A 25,904-nucleotide genomic window follows, 5' to 3' on the forward strand; every position below is an offset into this window, starting at 1 on the left:
AATATCTGTCTACATAGCTTAATAATATACATTATAGGACCAGATTTGATATGGATACCACAAGGCAGTGCACTCACCAGCACTGCATCTAGCTACAATTGGACAACGTAATGTTCTTGTAACATCTCTTATCTTATGATGAGCCTGCAGTGGCTCGAAAAAATTAGGTGAGAAATTATTTTCGAGTTCTAGTGCTATATATCTCAAAACACAATTGCAAGAAACATGTAAATCTACAGATATTTCAAGTTATACACATATAGATGAATCTCATTTTTATTATATAAAGAACTTGTCACTTTGTAGAATTACTCCACCTTACCGGTATACTCCAGTATGTGAACATATTCCGTGCTATTTTGATTACAAAAATCACATAGTTCAAAGCAGTCAACAGCGTCATGCCTAATGGCGTAATTGTAGCTTATATTGCAGCTTATTACTGATATCAAACGACTCCAGTTTGTCGGAAGAGGCGTCACAGACTGCATGGTCCACTGTTTTTGCAGATATGCCTTACGAGTAAAAGAATAATGAGCAGTAGTGTTGACAAAATTGACGCATCTTACATCATATATCTTGATTGGAATAGTCTTTATATGTCAGTGATGTTGCAGTATTTTCCAGTGTCCAGTTGTGTATGGTTTTCTCCTTAAAGAGTTGAACCTTCTGATGTTGAAAACGTAACAGCAATCAAGTGAAGCTACCTCGTGTAATTTGTGTTGATATAGACTGTATGTTAGAACCAGATGTTTCTTGCAGCTGTAGCAGCAACTCTGGCTAGAATTCCGATCATGTACGTTTGCACATGTTAAAATTGTGCAAAGGCAGTGGCTGCATGTGATTGTTCACTGAAGAGCTGTATGCAACCGCCGAGGGTGTGAATGACTTTATTGTAAAATAAAAAGATGGAAATAAGTGAGAAAGAAGAAATAGCGTTTGGCTCGGCACAGGTTTGTCATATTTGCTGGGAACTGTTTGAGGAAGAGGAATAAACAATGAGACCAGTGCCATTTCACTGGTGCATAACGAAACCCAGGACATGTGAGCTCCAGTATGAACTACGGTCCTCACTATACAGTCTCTGGAGTTTTCCACAGTCTGAACAATTACGATAGGCGTTCTTGATTATGAACTTAAGCAAGCAAAACATTACAGATGGCGATGAAAAAGCTAAAATAAATAAAAGTTGCGTTTCTCTTCTGCCATCTAATATATAAAAATATAATTCATTTATGAAGAGAACTGAAATATTGCACCAAGAGTGGTTCTGCAATATACAGTTCCGATTTATCAATTCGCTAAATTTCTTGATATGCTCACTCAAAAGTGTGCATCATAACTGAAATCAGATGAGCTCAAGATAATGAGGATATATTTTTCTAATGATATAAAGTTTAATCTGGTTAATCAAAACGGATTTTTTCCGTGTGAGTATATGAACAGTGAATGGTTTTTACTGGAAAATCAATTACGCTTACTTGAGAAATATAAAAGTTCATTGACAGACAAAATAATAACAGAAGTCGAGTACTTAAGATCTTTCTGTATGTGGGATATATTCAACTGTAAAACGCTTGGAGACGATTTTGATTTATATTTTACATATGACGTGCTACTCCTTGCTGACATGTTCGAAAACTTTTGTGGTCTGTGCCTTAAAACCTATTAATTTTATCCGCCATTTCACATTACTTCACACTTGCCTGGTATGGCATGGGACGCTCTGCTGAAAATTTCTGAAGCGTAATTGCGGCTTATATTACAGCTTATTACTGAAATCAAGCTACTTCAGTTTGTTGGAAGAGGCGTTAGAGACGGCATGGTCCACTTTTGTTGCAGACATGTCTTACCAGTTACAGAATCTTGAGCACCTATGTTGACAAAACTGACGAATCTTACATCAGATATCTTGATGTAAATAGCCTATACATGTCAGTGGTGTTGCAGTATTTTCCAGTGTCCAGTTGTGTATGGTTTTCTCCTGAAAGAACTGAAACTTTTGATGTGGAAAACGTAACAGACGATTGTGACAAAAGGGTACACATCAGAAGTAGATCTCGAATATCCAGAATATTCGAATATTCATTCAGATCTGATGCAGAAAAGACGTCACCACCGTCGAAGAGCATAGAACGTAAGACATTATTATGGACCTTGTATGTTAAGAAAATATACATTATATGCTTACACAACAGATGTCTAAAACAATGTTTACAACATAAACTGGTTTTAAAAAATATTCATAGGATTTTACGATTAAGGCACACTCCCTGAATGAAGCTATACATTAATATTGATGCAAAAATGCATCAGAGCAAGCAGTGATTTCAGTAAAACTTTTTTAAACATATGAATAATAAAAAAGATATGTGTTTCAAAAAGTCATGCAAAATGTGTAAAAGACGTGAGACGCAAGACTGGCAATATGCTAAGAAGCCAGATATGGTATAGTTGCATGAATTACCGAACCATATTTTCGTAGGAGTGTTACTTACAATGAAATTTAGTTGGCATTGAATAGAAAAAACTTAAAGTAGTCTTACGTCATATAAACTCAATACATGAGGAGTGGCCATTTCGGATATTTCAAAAACGCTTCTTCTTGATTTTCATTATGAATACACATTAAAGAAGTTTCAGCAAGTCATATAAAACTGTGCTACGCACACACACCGGTAGCTTAATTTATTATTGGGTTTGTGCATAACTTCGTAGCTCTTTTGTTTTGCACGTTGGTATTCCAGTTTCTGTGGGTTTATTCATCGACTGTAATTTTTTATATGTAGTTCACTGTTGCTGTTTCCATATTTTCATTTTGTCATTTGGAGATATAGTGAGTGGAGCTATTGGCGCTAGAAAATGGAATGCCAAATGGAGAAATCGGAACATTTGCGCCCAATTCATCTGTCTGAGTTCAACAGAGGGATGGCAGCTGCGGAGGAAGCCAGGAACATTTTGTTACGTGTATGGGATAATGCCACTGGACAGAGCTCGGTAAGAAATTGGTTTTCTCGTTTTAAGGAGGATCATTTTGACTTTAGTGACTCCATGTTCACGAAGACCTTCGGGATTTGATGAAGATCGTTTAACCGCATCGATCACAACGATCCACATCACTGTACTCGAGCATTGTCAAATGCTATGAACTGTGATTATTCCACCATCGTGCGACATTTGGATGCAATGGGGAAGGTTCAAAACATGAGTACACGGGTACCGCAAGCCTAATCACAAAGATCAGCGGGTGGCTATATCTCTGCTTGCCCCTCATGAGTTGTCTCTTGAACAACACCGACTGGTGAAAAATGGCGTCTTTCTGCTGATGTGGAAAAGAAAGGAATGGTTGAGTCAGAACAAAGTAGCAACACCCCTTACGAAGACCTGCATGTAATCACAAAAGATAATATTATTCATCTGGTGAAACTGCGACGATATGGTATACTAAGAACTGCTTCCCCGAGATTTAACCATCACTGCTGGCATTATTGTCAATAACTGAGACGTCTTGCAGTCACAATCCAAGAACAACGACCAGGAAAACTGCGGTAAGTGATGCTACTCCACGAAAACGACCCACGGTATTCTGTTAGACTGTCAAAAAACACTGCACAGGGGTTGGCTTTGGAAAACATTCTGCACTCATCTTATTCACATGATCTTGGAACCTGAAATTTTCACCTTTTTCACTCTCTGCCGAACAACTCTCAAGAAACTTCCATTCCGGATGAAAATGCACCTATAATATGGCTTGACCAGCTCGTCGCCTCAAAACTACCTGATTTCTACAGTGGTGGAATTGAAAAATTACCCCAGCATTGGCAGACTGTTGTAAATAGTGAAGAAGAAAATTATATTGACGACTAAAGTGTCTATCGAATGTACCTGTTGTGTTTGTTAAACTTATACAAAAACGCTACGTACTTATGCAGCAACCCAATACACTAAAACCCCAGATGTTTATGAGCATATCGGTAATCATGTGGGTACTTGGTTTTATACTTCATGTTTCCCAGTAAATAAAAGGTAAAATATTCTGCTGCTAAATAAAAATGATGTTTGATTACTGAAAGACAAACTAATTGGTGATTACGAAATTTGTCAGTCTATGAGCAAAAATTTATGACTTGAGACAGATTCAGGATGCATAAGGCACAGAACAAAGGGTGTAAAACAGTCTATTGTTGGTAGGTTAACCTCCGGTGATTAGAGGCAATGTGTGTTGGATTTCGAAGTTAAAATAACTGTGCAGTATGTAAGTCAATCAAGATACCATGTACTTTCTATTAATAAACAACACAAATTAGCTTTATATGCACAGAATGATAAACATTTCATACTATCGGATAATATGAATACATCGGCTTGTAGTCTCTACTCTATGACAGATGATGATGATGATGATGATGATGATGATGATGATGATTGATTGTATTGTAAATATTTGAAAATGTAAATGACGTAAAATGTGTTTGTGTATGTGTGTGAGTGGATGTGAAAAATGTAAACTGTTACCTGTAATTGTAATTGTAATTGTAATAATGTGAATTCACCTACTCCTTTCTGCCTGACTAGATTCAACTCGCAGTAGCTAGGAAAATATATTTTTACTAGGGACCCAGCAGCTGGGCGCTAATGACCATAGAAGTTTTGCGCCCTAAAACCACAAACAAAAAAAAAAAAAAGTGTTCATCAACTGCTAAATATGGATGGGATACAAGATGTACGCTACTGACCAGTAAAATTGCGACACCACGAAGGTGACGTGCTACGAAGGCGAAATTTGCCCGACAATAAGAAGATGCTGTGATATGCAAATGATTAGCTTTTCAGAGCATTCACACAAGGTTGGCGTCGGTGGCGACACCTACAACGTGCTGACACGAGGAAAGTATCCAACAGATTTCTCATACACAAATAGCAGTTGACCGGCGTTGCCTGGTGTTGTTGTGATGCCTCGTGTAAGCAGGAGAAATGCTTACCATCGAGTTTCCGACTTTGATAAAAGTCGGATTGTAGCCTATCGCGATTGCGGTTTATCGTACCGCGACATTGCTGCTCGCGTTGGTCGAGATCCAATGACTGTTAGCAGAATATGGAATCGGTGGGTTCAGGAGGGTAATACGGAACGCCGTGCTGGATCCCAACGGCCTCGTATCACTAGCAGTCGAGATGATAGGCATCTTATCCGCATGGCAGTAACGGATCGTGCAGCCACGGCTCGATCCCTGAGTCAACAGATGGGGACGTTTGCACGACAACAACCATCTGCACGAACAGTTCGACGACGTTTGCAGCAGCATGGACTATCAGCTCGGAGTCCATGGCTGCGGTTACCCTTGACGCTGCATCACAGACGGGAGCGCCTGCGATGGAGTACTCAACGATGAACCTGGGTGCACGAATGACAAAACGGCATTTTTTCGGATGAATCCAGGTTCTGTTTACAGCATCATGATGGTCGCATCCGTGTTTGGCGACATCGCGATGAACGCACATTGGAAGCGTGTATCCGTCATCGCCATACTGGCGTATCACACGGCGTGATGGTATATGGTGCCATTGGTTACAAATCTCGGTTACATCTTGTTCGCATTGACGGCACTTTGAACACTAGACGTTACATTTCAGATGTGTTACGACCTGTGGCTCTACCCTCCATTCGGTCACTGCGAAACCCTACATTTCAGCAGGATAATGCAAGACCGTATGTTGCAGGTCCTGTACGGGCCTTTCTGGATACAGAAAACGTTCGACAGCTGCCCTGGCCAGCACATTCTCCAGATCTCTCACCAATTGAAAACGTCTGGTCAATGGTGGCCGAGCAGCTGGCTCGTCACAATACGCCAGTCACTACTCTTGATGAACTGTGGTATCGTGTTGAAGCTGCATGGGCAGCTGTATCTGTACACGCCACCCAAGCTGTGTTTGACTCAATGCCCAGGCGCATCAAGGCCGTTATTACGGCCAGAGGTGGTTGTTCTGGGTACTGATTTCTCAGGATCTATGCTCCCAAATTGCGTGAAAATGTAATCACACGTCAGTTCTAGTATAATATATTTGTCCAATGAATACCCGTTTATCATCTGCATTTCTTCTTGGTGTAGCAATTTTAATGGCCAGTAGTGTAAATCCCAATCTCTTTCCATTCTTCTTTCCCCACTGTTTGATCATCTCCTCCTCCTCCTCCGATCCCTCTGTCCTTCACCTCCTCTCCCCTCTTTCTGGCTCTCTCTTCCTCACCCTCTGTCCATCTCCTCCTCCTCCTCCTCTACCACTGTCAATCTCGTCCTCTCCCTCTTTCTGTCCATCTCTTCCTCCCCTTCCCTCCATCTCTTCCGCGTCCCCTCTCTCTGTCCCTCTACTTCTGCCCCCTTTCTCTGTCCATCTCTTTCACCCTCCCTTTCGTGTCCATCTGCTCCCCCCCCCTCTCTGTTCATCTCCTACTTCCCCCTCTCTATTTCCCTCCTTCTCTTCCCTCTCTGCCTAACCCCTCTACCCTCCTATCCATGATATTGAGAGTTGCTTATTGTTATTGAAAATTCAGATTCCATAAGCCAATGAGCCACTTTTCTGTAAAAACTGTCTTTGAGGAAGAAACAAAACAGAAAATTGTTGTAGTACAGTTTTTAACATATATATATATATATATATCACGAGAAAGAATATGTAGAGGAGAAACAAGAGACTTGTTTGGGGATCTTGTGAAATATTGTAACACAGCATCCACCTCTCCTCTTTCGTCCACTACTGATTTTTTCCTGTCACACTGTCCCTTCTTTAGATTACACACACACTAAAATGTCTCATATAATTTTGTTGTTGTTATATATGACTCTGCCCGCCATCATCTCTCCACTTCTTTAATGTTTTCACATTCCCAATAGCGCTTTAAAACCCACTGTCTCTGGTCCAAGGAATCTTTATGTGTAGTTACTGGCAACTGAAAATTAACAGAAGGAAAAAAAATGAATAGCTACACCCATTAGTCATGGCAGCACCATGTAGTCGCAATTGCATTAAGTTATCATTAATACCTCCTCAGTTACTAAAGTTCAAACAGTGTAAACCCCTCTGAGAGACACCCAGTATATCCGAAAAACTAAAAATCTTGTGGAATTTAAACTATTGTGATGTATGAAAATGTAAGATAATAAATTTTGCATCTAGAGTATTTTTTCTTCGAATTTTTTCTCCCATTCCTCCTGTAATATATTGTTTGTACTACATACTGGAGGCATAGATGGAATTTGACATAACGTGAGAGGAGTTGAAGTGCATTGTCCCTCTTATCAGCCATTTGGTTGTGTTGTCACACATCTCCTCCGATGAGACGTTATGAGCTATCACTTCCTATCACTAGCCTCTAAGGTCACTCTCTCTCGAACAAGTGTATCCAATGACGCCAATACCATTTTTCTCAGATATGTGTGTGTCTCTTTGTCTCTTTCTCTCTCTCTCTCTACACTGGACTCGCATTCGGGAGGACGACGGTTCAATCCCGCGTCCCGCCATCCTGATTTAAGTTTTCCGTGATTTCCCTAAATCGCTCCAGGCAAATGCCGGGATGGTTCCTTTCAAAGGGCACGGCCGACTTCCTTCCCCGTCCTTCCCTAATTCGATGTGACCGATTACCTCGCTGTATGGTCTCCTTCCCCAAAACTAACCAACCATCTCTCTCTCTCTCTCTGTGTGTGTGTGTGTGTGTGTGTGTGTGTGTGTGTTTGTTCTTCTACTGATGAAGCTTGCATGTTTATACATTTTTGAATGTTGAGGTGCTCATATGTCAGATGAAATTTAATGATGAGACAGCGCAGTATTTACATATCTGGAAAGAGGGAGAAAAGAGACATGAAATTTACTGGGGTGTGTAAAACATAGAGATGATTTTTATGATGAGGCAGATGTGGAAAACTGTATGTAATTTTTGATATTGTTTGCACACAGATGAGATGAAATTTAATGATGATGCAGAGGTGGAAAGAGAGAGAGTTAGGAAATTTATGGAGGTGTATATGTCAGATAGATGACGATGATGCAGATATGAAAAATATCGTGTACACACATGTGATATAAAATTTATTGACGAGGTAGTACAGTATTTACAGGAGCGGAACGTTATGCAGTGTTTATGTGTCTGTGTGTGTGTGTGTGTGTGTGTGTGTGTGTGTGTGTGTGTGTGTGTGTCTATATTTGTGTGTATCTGTGTATATAGACAAGTCAAGTGCAAATATCTTTGAACTTGACACCATTTTACACAATTCAGAGGCAAATATCTTTGAAAATGACACCAATTCAACAGAAACTTGCATAATTTCTTTTCCAAAATACCGCATATCTTACAACGTGGCACAATTTTTACGCAGTTCAAATGAAGCTTACGTAAGTTAAGAGTTACGTTTTGATTGGTTAACACCTACAAAAATATGCGGTCATTGGCTGCCCCATTTTAATTGTACACTGAGATTGGCTGGGGAAGGGGAGAGTTAGGAGGAGGCGGTACGAGACACGACTTGGCTAATTCTGCCATTTTGTATTTCTGTAATTTCCCACCATCTAGCGTTACTAAATATCTCACCACCACCACCGCCATCTTGGAACTTTTAAATTTCTAATCTCCACTGTCTTGCATTTTTTTACTGTCCCCTTTTCCGCCATGTTAGATTTTTAGGTGACTGTATCACTGACTAGCGACCCTATCTACCTATTTGGTAGCTACACTACTAATTTGGGAGGCATAAATGAATTTTTCACCTAAATAGAGGGTGTTCAGGACCTCACCAGCAAATTTTGAGGGATTATAGACCACACAAAGGCGTTCACGTTTTGTTAAGGAACATATAAGGTTTTGCCCATCCTCACAGATCCTAGTGAGATTGTTATTCGGTTTCGTCGTACCAATCGTGTCACTCAGCTTGTGTTGCTATAAAACTCTCTTTGGTGTTATACGTCTTACTAGTCCCGAGTTCACTCTTTCTTGCTGTCACTAATCAATGAAACCTGGAGTATGGGTTTGATGAGCTCACTGTCATTATAATGTGTTATGGTGAGGCAAGGGGAAATGAACGAACAGCTCTTCATATCTACGAAAATTTGTTCCCTAGCAGAAGAGAGCCACACCACCGCACCTTTGCTACAGTACATGGACAACTGGAATTTGGTTATAATAGGCATGACGTAAGAACATCAGATTTTGAGGGTGAAGTAGATCTGTAGACTTAGCAATGAAACTTCAAGCAACGTGTATCCTACAGACCTTCTGTGGGAACAGCTCATGTACCTGTCCGAAAATATTGCACAAGTGCAACCTACATGCTTACCATCTTCAAAGAGTGCTCGGATTAGGACCAGCTGATTATCCACGCTGTATGAAGCTGTGCAGGGATTCATACACCAAAGAGTGAATGATGCTGCCTTCTACACACGTTTTATTTACAGATGAGGTCTTTAGACTTGATAGTATATTAACAGTAGGAACAACCACATCTGAGACAATGAGATTCAGCATGAGGTGATTGATAGATCGCACCAACGAAGGTTCTCAGTAAACATGTGGATGGGAATTGTCGATAGTAATCTTCTAGGACCTGTAATACTGCCACTTGGGTTAACTGGATCGTCTTATTTAAAGTTCGTGCAGATCACTCTTCCAGAACTTCTGGACAATCTATCGCTTGCCATGTGAAGAAGTCTGTTTCCAGCACGATGAAGTCCCAACACACTTAACTGTTGATACACGAATACAGCGTATTGTCGATTTTCGGGACATTGTGTATGTATGAGTTCATAAGAGACCAAAATGCTGAAGCCATCGATCCCTAAGAGTTACATACTACTTAAACTAATTGAAACTAATTTACACTAAGGACAACACACACACCCATGCCCGAGGGTGGACACGAACCTCCGGCGGGAGGGGCCGCGCAGTTCGTGACATGGCGTCGGGACATTGTATAGGACGAGAAGGTTCTGTTGCGTGGCTAGCGCTTTCGCCTGGCTAGATGCCCCTCGATTAACGTCTTTGAGACATGTCAACAGTATGGTTTATATTACTCCAATTACCACTAGATCTGAGCCGATCGCCTGAATTACTGATGAATTCCACCAAATTCGACAGAACTCTGATGTGGTTTCCCACACTGGATAGGCACTGATACAAAGGAGTGCAGCATGTAATGACACGCAGGGCAGATTGTTAGAATCATTCGTGTAAATTACAGTCAGAACATGCTTAACAGTAATGAACGATCATTTTTGTGCGACTGAATTTAATTATTATAACATTAAGGACGTTTTAAAGACTACATTTTTCAAATAAAACACTGTCTTCTTTGTGTGACCTGTCATTTCTGAAACACCTTGTATTTCCCCAGATACTAGCTATAGTTTATTTTTATGCCGGTGAACCTAACCTCCTCATATTGTATTACGCTGTAACCGTCTTTTTAATATTAAATAACGTGATTTTTGAAGAGCACTTGAAATTTTTGTGCTTATGCACCAGTGTTTCATTTTCTCCATGACTGTGCTATTCGATCCCTGATTTTTATACTGTCATTGACTCATAAAAAAATAAATGAAGCTTAGAGTTCAACGAATAAATCCTTAGAGACAAAAGAAACAATCGATTTGCATAAAAGTTGCACAAGAAATTGGTTGTGTCCTCTTCAAGGGAGCCATCCTGGCTTTAATCTTAAACGATTTAGGGAAACCGAATATGAATAGGCAGACGAGGAGTTCAATCTCATTCTTCCAGAACGGAAATCTAGTGCCTTCATCCCTGCACGGTTTCGCTCTGTATCGAATTACATTAGTAGGCCTTTGACGTATGCACTGCCGCCAGAAAAGCATCTTCGCTGTTGAGATACCCGTCGGCAGTTTGAAGGTCAATGGATATTTCGAAATTCTGCAGAAGTAAAACTTTTGTAGGAAAGAGGAACCTAAGCCCATCAGAAAGAAGATCAAGGGCAAGCCCGATGAATTCAACCCCCAACCATACAATTTCCGCCTGCAGCAGGAGGGCCAAGGCCCACGAGTACGCGCTCCGCCTTTCCACGTGCAGTTGGACCACACCATCGCCGTGCTCTGGAATCTGTTTCGCCAGCCTAACAACGCCCCAGGTGAGTCGTTATTTTCATTTTTTAAGTTACAGTTTTCTCAACTGTTTTCTTAATATCTGCTGCCTCTATCTTTCCTGTTTAACTTTTTATGTCTACATATGTGCTACACCGATCATCATCGATAATTTGGTTTTTCTTATATTATGATCTTTATATGCCCATATAATTTTTCTTAGCTGTTGCAATGCGAAGTAAACAATTTCTGGTAAACTCATAAGACGTTTTATTAACCACTTTCTCTTTACATTATGCTTCATTTATTCCCCTAATTTTTATACGCTTGTGTAGCATCACACTTCAGATGCTTCCCAGTTACTCTCCGCCACTTTTTCCACGGCTTGTGTTTAATGTTCATAAAACTCTCTGCTTCAGACGATGTTCGTTTCACTTTTTCCACTGGGTATTCATTAATTTCACTGTCAGTAAATGGATATTCAATTTTTTAATATTCTCCGACTTCCTTCTTCGTTTTATTTATCGTTTTCTAATAAGAAGTCCTTTCCATCTAACATTTCGTCTCTCTTCCCGTGTTTCACCCAGGAGGATAACGCCATTTGTGAACCTTTTAAATTGTTATCTCTTCTCCTTTCATTCCTCTTGTTCTATTTTCTAAAACTTCTTCACGTCGTACTTCGGTGTACAAATTCAACGACAGTGAGATCTAGCTCTATGGCTTCACATCCATCTTATAGCGCACCTTTTTTTATATTCCATTTGGTTACTGAAATGGGCTTCTTGTAGCTACTGTAAATAGCTCTTCTGTTTCCGTAAATTGTTCTACTTCATCTCAGGATTTTGAACATAGTATCACATGTCACACTGTCTAGGGATGTCTTTTTGTTATGAAGACTTCCTGATTTTTGTTCATTCTTCCCTCCATTGGTAAGAGCAAAGTCAGAAAAGCTTCTCTAAGAGCTCTGTTTTTGTGAACAACTAATCTTCGTCCAGTAACTCTTCTGTTTTAATTTCCATTCTTCCATGTAGCATAGGGGAAGAGGGCCCAAAACGGCAAACTGAAATTTCATTTGCCTTTCTCACTTGACTTGGCAAGTTAAGCATGTGTAAATGCAATTCTACATTTCGATATTGTTTCTAGAGTAACATATGCATAATGAGTTAACATAATATAATTAGTTTCCTGACGAATTCACAATTTCAAAATTGTGTTCAGTGCGTCATTTGAAGCTGAACGATGGAAAAAATTACATATCTACTTATCTCTTACTTGTTAACAGAAATACTCCTTTTTTACTTTTAATTTATTAGTTTAAAAACCCAACCAATATTTTGTATTGAAAATTAAGAAATTCCTCCAGCTGTATTTAAGGCGTCGATTTTATTTTCGCAATTAGTTTCAACGTTGTAACAACGTCATCTTCAGGCCCATACACTTGACGTCAACTGCGTGCGACTGACACTGGAAGTCAGTGGTGAGATACGGACGTGCTCTGTGTGGAAGGTGGTTAGGTGTATGGGCCTGAAGATGACGTTGTGTCAACGTTGAAATTAGTTGCTAAAATATAATCGACACCTTAAATACAGCTGGAGGAATTTCTTCATTTTTAATATAAATTTATACCATCTGACGTCCCACTGTCCTCCATTTCAACTATGGATGTACGAAGACCAACCAATAATGTCTGCTTTAAAGCTTAGAGTTGTGTTTCCGACAATGTAACTACAATAATTAACAAAATTTGAATTTAAAATTTCATTGGAGTTTAAGTCCTGGATAGTGTTTTCTATTCAGATTATGAGACAATCATTATCTTGTACGTAGAACGGCTTTTGTCGGCTTAGAAACCGTACCACAATGTGCATGGTTAAAATTTGAACAGATCATGTATTTTAACCATTTTCCCTACATTTAGTTAGGTCCAATAACATAACCATGTTGCGCCCTGTTCATCGTTATTAACAATATTTATATCCACTTATTCTTCTTCAGCCTGTGGTGATACAGCGAACAAACGTTGCTTCACAGCTGTTTGGTGGCCTTTTCTCAGTTCACTGCTTTCCTAAAGCTCTTTCTTACTTAAGTGTTTGCGGATTTTGTGTTGCAGTAAGCTCCGGGCTGCTTTGCAAGATCTGCAGCCCTTGGTCACTTTTGATCAGCAAGCTTTTACAGGAAGTCCTTGAAGGATTTTATCTCCACTCTCTGTGAATGAGTTGTTGCCGAGAGTCCCAAAAATTAAAGTGCTGACTGAGTTGATTGCTCTGTTGTAGGAGATGGCTGATTTGTTGTTCTGCTTGTCGCATGCAAATGCCCTCAGTGTCATCTGAAGCACATTATACGCCGAAGAGGCTTTAGGCTAGTCAATCAAATATTTTATACTAACAGTAATGGTAGATTTATTGTTACTTTTATTCCATGACCATCTGTTTGAAATGTCTATGTATTTATTCACCACTGCCTCCAAAAAATATTTCAGGAAGACATAAAAATAGTGTATCAAATTGACAGTTACTGTTTTACGTTTATAAGTATCTATTTCTGAACAGAAAGACTGTATTTGAACAATAGGTAAGCCGTGTTATGGAACTGGTGAAAACGACATAGTCCTGTCTCATTTCATCTTCTGCAACACAATTGTAGTCATTGGTCATAAAAGTGAAAACTGAAAGACCCACAATCAAAATATTTGTACAGATAGAAAGACTTACATTTGTAAGAAATCCACCAAGTTCTAAATCTTACACCCTTTCTAATGTTCCTGATAAGGAATATTTGTTTCATTGTCTGCGAGAAAGGTCTTACGTTTCTCACTCCACCAAATGTAGACATGTGAAGTTAATTGGTTGGTAGAGGAAGTGGAGATATCACAAGCTTTCAAAATAACCCAAGATTACTATCATGTGTACAGACTGATCTAAAAGAAACTCACTGTGGCATTTCGCTCCTATAACATTTTAGGCCATTTCCCCTACTATTCTCTCAGCGAGCAACAAGCATGTGAAACTTTAAATGAGTAAATTTCTGTTAAAATAGTTGTCACGCCACGTCTGCGAAACCTGCTATATACTGATCATAAAATATGTCTAAAAGTGTTTGTGAAAAGTGTAAGCTACTAAAAAGTCATTTGTAACATATTAGTATTTATAGGATAAATTATTCGGATTTTTTAAAGATGCCTGGCAGTTGATATGGGACTTTTTTTACTTTTACATCTGAACCACCCGACGTTGTTCAGAACTTTTCTTGGAAAAGGAGGAAAAAATACAGTACTTTTCCATATACAGTGACGGAAAAAAATCACAACTGCAAGAAGGAGTTGTGCGACTAAAATGAAAGTTGGTGGGCGTGTTTTTACACCTAACTCACCATGTCTGTTGTCTACTCAAATGTCTATAATGTTTGTAATTCTAATTATTGTGTATACTACTGTCCATTGACTAAAGTTTAGTTTACAATCTTGAATAACATGTTTGTTGCCCAACATAAATGAAGAACGCTCAGTTTAACTGTTTCTCAGGCAATTTCAAGAAAAAAGAGCATTATAACCATTTAACCCATAATATTGTGTATTGTAATTATTTATTGTGCTTACAATTGCCCATTATTTAAAGTGTAATTTCAGCGTTAAGAAACAAGTTTGATGCACAACACTCTATGCAAGTGATTGTACCTTCGCCTGTAATGTTTCAGTACGTAGGATCCAGTATTCCTTCCAGACGCTAGTCAGTTGTTTCCTGAAGATGGCCTAATATGCCTACAACTATTTTGAAACAAACAAATATCAGTAGAACAAAAACAGTATACTTATTAGTCAACTTTAAATATGAAATTATTCTGCCAAGAAGAAATGGAAGAATCCATAAACAATGTTACAATAACTTCAAAATTTACTGTTTTGATATCTTCACAGTTTATATAGGTGCCATTCGCCTTGCAAACAACTATTAATGGAGACACCATGAGATAAATGAGATAGGTATTATGCCTACCTATAGCCTGGCAAGTACCACATTAACTCCGTTATGGAGGATGTGGATTTTGGCAGGGCTCTAGCAAAACAGAGTATTGTGATTTGCTTTACGTTAATCTGAAACAGTTTATCTTTTGCACAGTCTAACCAACGAGAAAAAAGGACTGACACATTACTGTATAATTCATAATCTATTTCTAAAGGAATATCAGTGAACAATAGAACTACCTTCTCATTAACTAAGAATGCAATCTGAATGAAAGCATTTAGACAAAAAATGTAGTCCTTAATGAATGAAGTAATGACCAAAAAGGAAATCAGCGTAACTACACACTTATAAATCTTCAACCTTAAATGTTCCTTTTTTCTGCAGCTCTTGTCCACTATGTGTTGTAAATTTTTTGGCAAATGGTTGTAGCAAAGGAGAGTAGAGGGGTCAGTGAGGGTTCTGCACACTAAAGTGCTGACATCAGCGTCGTCATTCTCGGAATTCTTATATTGTCACATCCTGACACATACACTAAGACCATGACATTATCACTCCCAGAATTCTACATCACCATGTCACTGCCCTGTGAAAGCCACTCCTACCCACGGTCGATGCCCCCAATGACCACATCCCCCACCCTTTTTGCCCAACCCCCTGTGCACCACACGTGAGCTCCTCCTCATCATCATCATCACCATCATGCTAATGCTATCTGCAGACGACATGTGAGCTTGCCCCCCCCCCCCCCTTCCACATTCAAGCAGTTTTATCTCAATTGCAAGATTGTCATCATTTGCTATGTGTAATTCGAGGATGAAGGGGCTCCCACTGCTTTCGAGCAATATGCTCACCATTCTAGCTTAGTGCTTGGGTATTTGTTGTAACAAAATAATTTTTACCCAAAAGGTTCCAAACTATCTGACAGCATCCCACATGTGTTACACACATGCATCACACATTTATCACACATGCATCACGTTAATCATGCACCATTGCTCTACATCCGAGGCCTCTGCTCTGCAGTGAGAAGCAGAGTAAAAAATATGGCGAAGTAAGGTAAAATAATGACATCACAACATATAACATGACGTAATATATAAATGTATAAAATAATGACATCATAATATAGTCTGCAGATGTTAGTCGAGTTACATCAAACCCAGAAATTGGCTGTACAATAGGCAGATTTGTAGCACACAGGAGCTGGTAAAAAACGGCAGTTTGATGGGACGCCAGATCCATAAATAGGTAAACTGGTTGTGCAATTGGTAAAGTGATGTTATGACGCTGTACCTACACCACATACACCGCAATTACACCACAACTATGCTACAATTATGCCGCAAAAATGTCACAATTACGCCACAAATGTACCATGTATACACCACGCATATGCCATACATACACTGGATATACACTATACATGCACTGTGCATACACTGTGGTAAGGTACTTAGACAGTATGAAAAAAACGATGTCACTGCATAGCATGTAGCAAATGTTGGTTGGTTGGTGCCAAATCTAAAATTTGGCAGCACTGGCAGTAAAACAGGCAGTCTGGTAGGCTGACAAATTGGAAATTCGTGAAACTGGTAGAAAAGACCAAAATGCAGATGTACTGGCAAAAAAACTAATTAGTAGGTGTGTAAATATGTTCATTGTACAGTGTTGAACCGAAAAACTCCCGGGATGGATTCATGACTGGAAATGGAGGATAAAAACGTTCTACAAACATGTGTTCAGAAACAGAAAGTGTATGTGGAACGACAACAAATCGTCCTATAACATAGTATGAGCTGCATTGCATCCACATCACAACAGATGTTCTAAGTGGTCTTGCATGGGATGCAGTTCGCGTTTTCACACATCACGGACTGCCGCAATCTTTCGCTCTTCTGGCCTCTCTCCAAACAGCGTCACAGACGTTATGAACATGATTCTGAAGGGTCTGCACATCAGCAACTGGTTCAGCATACACAATTCGCTCAGATCCACCCAGAGAGAAAAATCTTAAGTCCACTAATCTAGCAGGCCATGCTGAAGGGCCTCTGCCTCGTATTCAGTGTCTGGGGAAGATGTTGACGAGCTGTCGCGAACTGTAATATGGAAATATGGTGGTGCTCCTTCATTCATAAACCGCATAACCTATCGTACTGCCAAGAGCACGTTCTCAAGCATCCCAAGCAGAGTATTCCACAGGAAGTCCAGGTTCATTCCTCCATCTAGGCGTTGTGGAATAATAACCAATCGAAGTATGTGGTCACCAAGAATCCCTACCCCACGTTGATGCTGAACCGATGCTGATGAGATGCCTCAACTGGTCCTTGAGGATTGTCTGTAGCCCACAGATGACGATTACACAGATTGATGATACTAATTCTGCTAAAGAATGCTTCGTTGGTAAAGAGGACTGATGGCAGAAAACCCTTAACTGTGATATTATGGTGCAAAAACAATCGACAAAATCCTTCCCATAGAGGGAAATCCGTTGCTGACAATCGTTGCACTCATTGCAGGTAATAGGGATAGTAGTGGTTGTCATATAGGGTCACATAATCATACTTTGGCTTATACCATGTTGGCTGGCCACTTTCCTGGAGCTTGTACTAGAGTTCGTATCAATATCCTACAGAACCCAGTCCCCTAAATCTGGTGTATGCAGTCCGCAGCCTCCTTGCTGTTCGTCTGTATGAAACGACCCATGATCACACAAACGCCCAAAAATGGCTTGAAATGTTTTGTGATGTGGTTGTTGTCTGTGTGGATACTTGTTTTGGTAGAGCCATGCTGGCTCTCAACCGTTTCCATCTGCTTGGCCATACACAAACACTATCTCGGCTTGTTCCCGACAGGAATACCGGACCATTCTGCTGCTTACAGTACCCTGTGTCAATCATGCAGCCTGCAACACACAAGGAACACACGGCACATGGTCAAAGGAACTTTCATTCGTCAATGGCATCTACCATGGCAACGATGCTTTTCTGCATACATGTTCATAGGACCATTTCTCCTCCACTACTAGTCAGGAATCTGTCCATGCAGTTCGTCGATTTTACGAGTATTAATGTTCACTCAACTTGTATACATTAAGAGATGGAAAAGAGCCACTGTGGTACAACAACCGAGTTAGAAAACTGCTACGGAAGCAAAGGGAACTTCACAGCAAACATAAACATAGCCAAAGCCTTGCAGACAAACAAAAATTACGCGAAGCAAATGTAGTGTGAGGAGGGCTATGCGAGAGGCGTTCAATGAATTCGAAAGTAAAGTTCTATGTACTGACTTGGCAGAAAATCCTAAGAAATTTTGGTCTTATGTCAAAGCGGTAGGTGGATCAAAACAAAATGTCCAGACACTCTGTGACCAAAATGGTACTGAAACAGAGCATGACAGACTAAAGGCCGAAATACTAAATGTCTTTTTCCAAAGCTGTTTCACAGAGGAAGACTGCACTGTAGTTCCTTCTCTAGATTGTCGCACAGATGACAAAATTGTAGATATCGAAATGGACGACAGAGGGATAGAGAAACCAGTTCGATTTTACACAGAGTACGCGAAGGAACTTGCCCCCCTTCTTGCAGCGGTGTACCGTAGGTCTCTAAAAGAGCGTAGCGTTCCAAAGGATTGGAAAAGGGCACAGGTCATCCCCGTTTTCAAGAAGGGACGTCGAACAGATGTGCAGAACTATAGACCTATATCTCTAACGTCGATCAGTTGTAGAATTTTGGAACACGTATTATGTTCGAGTATAATGACTTTTCTGGAGACTAGAAATCTACTCTGTAGGAATCAGCATGGGTTTCGAAAAAGACGGTCGTGTGAAACCCAGCTCGCGCTATTCGTCCACGAGACTCAGAGGGCCATAGACACGGGTTCACAGGTAGATTCCGTGTTTGTTGACTTCCGCAAGGCGTTCGATACCGTTCCCCATAGTCGTTTAATGAACAAAGTAAGAGCATATGGACTATCAAACCAATTGTGTGATTGGATTGAAGAGTTCCTGGATAACAGAACGCAGCAGGTCATTCTCAATCGAGAGAAGTCTTCCGAAGTAAGAGTGATTTAAGGCGTGCCGCAGGGGAGTGTCATAGGACCGTTGCTATTCCCATATACATAAATGACCTTGTGGATAACATCGGAAGTTCACTGAGGCTTTTTGCAGATGATGCTGTGGTGTGTCGAGAGGTTGTAACAATGGAAAATTGTACTGAAATGCTGGAGGATCTGTAGCGAATTGACGCATGGTGCAGGAAATGGCAATTGAATCTCAATGTAGAAAAGTGTAATGTGCTGCGAATACATAGAAAGATAGATCCCTTATCATTTAACTACAAAATAGCAGGTCAGCAACTGGAAGCAGTTAATTCCATAAATTATCTGGGAGTACGCATTAGGAGTGATTTAAAATGGAATGATCATATAAAGTTGATTGTCGGTAAAGCAGATGCCAGACTGAGATTCATTGGAAGAATCCTAAGGAAATGCAATCCGAAAACAAAGGAAGTAGGTTACAGTACGCTTGTTCGCCCACTGCTTGAATACTGCTCAGCAGTGTGGAATCCGTACCAGATAGGGTTCATAGAAGAGATAGAGAAGACCCAACGGAGAGCAGCGCGCTTCGTAACAGGATCATTTAGTAATCGCGAAAGCGTTACGAAGATGATAGATAAACTCCAGTGGAAGACTCTGCAGGAGAGACGCTCAGTAGCTCGGTACGAGCTATTGTTGAAGTTTCGAGAACATACCTCCACCGAAGAGTCAAGCAGTATATTGCTCCCTCCTACTTATATCTCGCGAAGAGACCATGAGGATAAAATCAGAGAGATTAGAGCCCACACAGAAGCATACCGACAATCCTTCTTTCCACGAACAATACGAGACTGGAATAGAAGGGAGAACCGATAGAGGTACTCAGGGTACCCTCCGCAACACACCGTCAGGTGGCTTGCGGAGTATGGATGTAGATGTAGATGTAGATGCAGATGTAGAAATATTGAGTGTTAAGTGTTAATTGCTCCTGAACCACTAACGTCCATAGGTGCTGTAGTCAGACGCAGAGTTAAAAAGGAAAAAGAATGGCGAGCTCAGGCACTTTGGCAATACAAATTAACGACGTTGTAGAATAGTCTGCAAAGTGTTGGTGGATACTAAAGCAAGATATTTTGACATTACGCTATGTATGTGAGTTCTGCCAAAAAAGTTCGTCCTCTGGACAAATTGTGCATGACAACTTAAAATTTATATTCATTATTAGCATAATTAATGATTGCTCTCAACTTTAATATGTTAAGCAACACAACTGGAAACAGAATATTAGATAGTTTCTGTAATTAGCTACAACTGTAGCTGATTTGTCACATAAATGTCCACTGTAGGTACGAGATCGAAAACACTGTTATGAGGAAACGAATCTTACACTGCCTTCTGTGAGGATGTACAGTCGTGCTCAAAAGTATCCGAACGACCTGATTTCCATTTCGCCTGATTCGAATACAAGCCACATAGCACAGCTGTCTAGCAGGTCCTCCAATCGCCCCTCGGTACAGTCGTTTGACTACTGAAAATGGTTCCAACAAGTCACCACTAGAAAACACTGCTCTGTATCGCAATAACTCAAGATGTAAAGTAATACCAATGTACTACAAATATCAGGGAACATCTTATCACCGATAAGACGGTTCTTCAGACTTGTAAGCTCACATTTATTACAATAAATGATATACATGAAATATTACCACTCTCATTATTACGTCAGATAGGTAATTCACAAGTTCGTCGTATTCATGATTTCCTCTTCAAAATAACATACTGTACTTATTATTTAACACAAAATGACATTAAAAATTTAAGTTATTCACGAGCAGCTAGTTGAGAATATGTATGAACTTCAAATGACACGACGAACCGTCTCGTTCTGCCTATGGATTCAAACGCAGGTCATGCAGACTAAGCAAAGACTTCGTGACTAACGGAAACTAAGAGTCATTCCTGACTAGGCATACAGAGAGTGATATACCTCAATTTTAGATAGTATCAGTTAGCAAATATCAATTTTAAATTACATAACGTAAACATTGTTAACGGATGCAAATTCCTGCCCTGCATCTATTGACCTTGTTAACGAACTACGAGAGATGTTAAATATTGCTTCTTCACAAGTAACTTACTTGAAATGCCGTGAGGTAAGGCTTTGTGTTGGACAGGGATTCGAACCCAGAACCTAATTGGATTGTCATCGAACCTCAATCAACTGTGACATATCGGATTTTCTCGGCAGTAGCTAGATGTTTTAACTGAAATGACGAAACGAAACATTAATTTTTTTTCTTTCCCAGGACTCCAACCTGGCACCTATCGCTGTTATATTCTAGAGAAAACGAACGTTAAAAATGGATTTGTTACACCAGCAGCGACATGTGAGCATGTTTGAACTAGAAATAATATGACGAAGAGTTCAGTGCTGACTGTGAATCGAGCCCCACACATATCGTTGTTGACTGCACACAAAGAGACGTCAGCTACCGAATTTTTCTCCACCAGCAGCTCGGAATAACATCCTTGAATTTATAATGATTTCGCAAACAGTTCTGTGTCTCACTGGGACTCAAAAACGTCAGATACCGTTAGTGTTGACAACGAATGAAAATACATTAAAAATCAAAATTATTACCCACCAGCAGAGAGATGTTCTCATGCTAGAGCTTGATAATACATAATGAAAGCATTAATTCTGGGCCAGGATTCGAACCCTTTCACGCGCAATATGTGGAGATGTTGAGGAATTTGCAGTTTTGAAAAAAAAAACAAATTGCAGTCGAGCTGTATTGTCACGAAAGGGATCAAATTCCGCGTTAAGGGCGGTCTGAGTTGTATTCCCAGATCAGAACCAATTTTATCGACATACAGAAGCTCAAATAAAAGATGGAATAAGTGTCCTGTGACCCTACATATCGTTTATTTCGTCACTAGAAATAAATAACTAGTATAAGAAAGGTTACTGTTGATAGAGTTTCTACGTGTCGCGACTCCTGACTTTATTGTGGTTCAACCTGACGTCTACTTGGTAGAGAAGGAATATCATGTTTAACATGAATGTCAGACCACAATGCCATTTTATACCTTCTTCACTTGGCGTTGGCAGAAGAGAACAGAACCTGTCTCTCCTTATCAAAAATCATCAGCAGCAGTTGGAATCGAACCCGGACCATAAGTCCATGAACCTAGCATCAACTCAATAGATCACCAAATTATCTTCTCTATCACCCATTTTTCGATCATAACAATGTTGCGCCACACTGGATGAGAATTCTGACACACAGACTCCCTGTAGTGGTTTGCAGCATGTTCAGTACATTCATTTACTTGGTTGACCGAATCGCCATGAACTAATTGCCTCGGCTACCCAGTGGATACATTGGACTCTATTTTGTAATCACCGAAATAAAATCACGTAACTGACACCTACACAGAACTGCCAACAGTGATGGATGCAAAAATTTAAACAGGAAGTGTTCCTTTCGACTTGAGCTACTCTATTGCGCTATCTGTTTGTTAAAAACGTCGTGCAGTGCAAAAGAAAAGCTGTAACTGTCTGTCTCTCAGAAGTCTAGATCCGGTCATATGCATTATCTCACAGCACTGCGCAATGCGCAAGTTCTGGAGGAACTGTTCTTGAGTTCTGGAGGTTCTGTAGCTATGTATCAGCTAGTAGCGTAACGGTAAGTGTCGCACACTGTTGATAAGACGTCGCGAATTTGGGTACATTCATTGCTACATTTTTTAAAACACCATACTGCTGTCTGCTGAAGTTATCGATCTAATGTAGCTTTGAACATAATTCTCTTCACTTCTCAACCCAAAATATTCGCATGTGGAAAAAAGGCTAACTTCTGCGTCATTTTGTTCTTTTCAGGTTTAATAGATGGCCAGGCTGCAGTTGTATCTCGAAACTTTTGTATTATGTATGGGGAGAGCGCATCGTGCCAAAATACGTCAGAAAAGTATTTTCTACATTAGCTGTCGTGTGGCAGTGGCATTTTATTCTTCATAAAACCTTGTTTGACAGCTTTAACTCAGAACAAGTTCTCTACATGCATGTAATCAATAAACTGCATGTGCATTGTCAGACTGTTACAGATAACATCAGAGAATTCGCATATATCGTTGATGCTTAATTTCTCTCTCATGTTAACTATTGTTTTAACAACACTCAAAGAATCCGTACGAAAATTGTGCACTGTATTATAAGGAATGAAATAAAACTACCCACGATAACCTCACGACGAATGTCTGTTTCAATAAAACTGAGTATCTGTACACAAGCGTGCCTCTATCGGCACGAATTTGTAAAATAATAATCACTTAGATTTCGATTAGGTCTTTATTTGATTGGTATGCTGTGTCATACTCAAGTGGTATGCAAATGGGGCATTTCATAAATAAAGTTATGTATTCCTAGAAACCCAAAATTTGTTTGTCAGCAGCGGAAAGATGCGTTACCCGTTGTGCAGCATTGTAAGTTTTTCACCATTGCACTATGAGCCGAAAGTATTGTCTTGCAATTTCCTTATCGATGTGTCATCTGACTGCTTGTAGCTCTTTCACAGAAGTGATAAAAACGTTACAATCAGCAAGACTGGAAGCGCAAACCATAACAGACGCGTTCTCTCAGGTTAGCACGTTTCCACAGAGCTAGGGGAGAGGCAAGCGCCTAGATCTTCTCTTACGAGATCAGTAGTGGCTAGAACTCGAAAACCCCTATTTAAAGGACGAGATCAGATGCGATTTTCACGTGCAACGACTTTCTTGGGCTGAAAACCGTAAATTTACAGCTTTTGTCACAGCTCAAGCGTTAATAATAACTCAGATTATTCAATGGAAATGACGGGAAAAATCAAGTGAACTTTGGGGCTTAATTCCGTGCACACCAGGAAGTAACTCGTCGATCACGGAGTTGCCAAATATACCTTGCCTTGTTGCCAAATCTCAGTTACATTACCAGCAGGAAGAAGACGTACCGAAGTGATCCTACAATGGACTGGGAAGTGAACATAGCTGACGTCTCAAAGACGCGGCTGCTACGGCCTGGAATACGTAATCCGTCTGATTCACATTTCTGTAACGGGGTTTACGGACGGGAGCGTAGTTACTAATAATACTCAGAACTGACCGCAAACTAAGCTTCATAAATCAGTAACTCTCATAGTTGTTTTTATATATCTCTCGCAAGTGTACTCAAAACTAAGAAAATCACTGACGAATGTTTTCGTGCCTCGCCGATAGTCGAGCACAACAAACAAATAAAAATAAGAAAAGACTGTGTGCGTGTGTGTGTGTGTGTGTGTGTGTGTGTGTGTGTGTGTGAGAGAGAGAGAGAGAGAGAACAGAGACAGGGAGTGACGGAGAGAGATAAAAATAAAAAAGAATGAGAGAGAGAGAGTAAAAAGTTGTTGCAAAGAAACTGAATCATGGCATGTAAAGAAATCTTTCATTAAAATGACACGTTCTACATCATTACGAAATGTCGTATTCATGATCTATGGAACAAGTATTAATCTAATCTAATCTAATTATATCATATTGCCGACTAGTCATGAAGAGGCACGAATTACAGAAATTTTCGCCAATATCAGTAACCAAATCTAAACGTGAAAAAAAAGAAACAGTTTTTGTAATAAACCAGGACTCCTTTAAAGACCCTTTCATCCCTGTTAACTAACCACGAAAGATGTGTGATATACCTCCATTCAGAAGGAACGAAGTGTTCATGCATTTAAAGATGAAGCGAATGATGTGAAGTTCTGTGACGGAGATACGAACTCAGCACGCAATCAGATTGTTAACTAAGTAAAATAAAATGTTACGTATCGGTTTTTCTTACCAGCTGCTAGATGTTTGAATCTAAAATAAGGATACAAATTTTTGTGCCTGAGCGACAATCGAACCGTACACCCACCGCCTTCTTTATCATCCACAAACATAGCTTAAGTAACACTTGCTCACTCACCAACAGTAAGATGTGTGCGTGTCTGACCATAAATAACGACTCCTATTGCGATTGCTGGCAACACATGAACAGACATAAAAAATGCACGTCAATTTTCACTAGCAGACTGGTATGCACGTGATAGGGCTTGAAATGAAATTATGAATATTTTTGTACTGGATCAGGATTCGGACCCACATACTTACCTTTGGAGGAGACCTAGAGAAGATTGCAGTCTTGGGAAAAGGAACGAAATGATTGAACTATACTGTTCCGAGAGATTCAGATCCTCGAAAGATGAGATACGAATTCGAATCACAGTCCAGCACCAAATTTTTCAACGTCTCTAGTTCAATCAAGTACAAGGAAAATAAGAGCCCTGTTCCTTTAAATGACTATCGTTTCATCAAATAAAATAAAATTTTCTAATGTAATGCAGGAGTAGGTTTAATAATGAATAGGAAAATAGGAATGCGGGTAAGCTACTACAAACAGCATAGTGAACGCATTATTGTGGCCAAGATAGATACGAAGCCCACACCTACTACAGTAGTACAAGTTTATATGCCAACTAGCTCTGCAGATGACGAAGAAATTGAAGAAATGTATGATGAAATAAAAGAAATTATTCAGATTGTGAAGGGAGACGAAAATGTAATAGTCATGGGTGACTGGAATTCGAGTGTAGGAAAAGGGAGAGAAGGAAACATAGTAGGTGAATATGGATTGGGGGACAGAAATGAAAGAGGAAGCCGCCTGGTCGAATTTTGCACAGAGCACAACATAATCATAACTAACACTTGGTTTAAGAATCATGAAAGAAGGTTGTATACATGGAAGAACCCTGGAGATACTAAAAGGTATCAGATAGATTATATAAT

This window comes from Schistocerca piceifrons, chromosome 3 (genome assembly GCF_021461385.2).
Source record: "Schistocerca piceifrons isolate TAMUIC-IGC-003096 chromosome 3, iqSchPice1.1, whole genome shotgun sequence".
In the NCBI taxonomy this organism is placed as follows: Eukaryota; Metazoa; Arthropoda; class Insecta; order Orthoptera; family Acrididae; genus Schistocerca; species Schistocerca piceifrons.